This window comes from Haliaeetus leucocephalus, unplaced genomic scaffold (assembly GCF_000737465.1).
Source record: "Haliaeetus leucocephalus isolate CR32 unplaced genomic scaffold, Haliaeetus_leucocephalus-4.0 Scaffold598, whole genome shotgun sequence".
NCBI lineage: Eukaryota > Metazoa > Chordata > Aves > Accipitriformes > Accipitridae > Haliaeetus > Haliaeetus leucocephalus.
Window position 1 is genome coordinate 3,058,469 of NW_010973034.1, and position 590 is coordinate 3,059,058.

The window sequence follows — 590 nt, forward strand, 5'->3', positions numbered from 1 at the left end:
GGCATTTATTCACTGTCAAAAACGGAACTTGGGAAGTAGGTCAGTGGCCCAATGAGATGTTTATAGGGGAAAAGGCTGCGAGACCAAGGACTTGTATTAAAATAAACCAAATAGATATTTATCACTGTTGTTTGAATTCAGTCGTTTGGTTTTATCACATGTGCTGCTCCTATTTGCAGTGCCTTAATCTATCATAAAAATAATGGTCTGTGCTTTTATAAACTCCCCTGCTGCTCTCGAAGGATCGTAAAAGTTGGCTATCTACACAGAAATTAAAGCGAGTATCTGCAAAGTCCGGTTTTACTCACAAATTACTACATGTGCTTAATTTGGATTCAAGCTCCCATACAGTACAGCCCTTTCAGTCCGGTTTTAAAAGCAAATGAGCCTATGAAAAAGAAAAAAAAAAAAGTCCTGTCCTTTCACACAGTGTGCTGGTAATGCTGCATTTCTGCGGGTAAGTCTGACAAGAGTCTCCATCGGCCGGCCGTCAGCAGGACCCGCGCGAGGAGGCGAGTGGGATTTTATCTGGCCAGCGTTCATTCCCCTTTGGGGTGCCCCAAACTTTGCCACCGGGATCGCTCCTACTC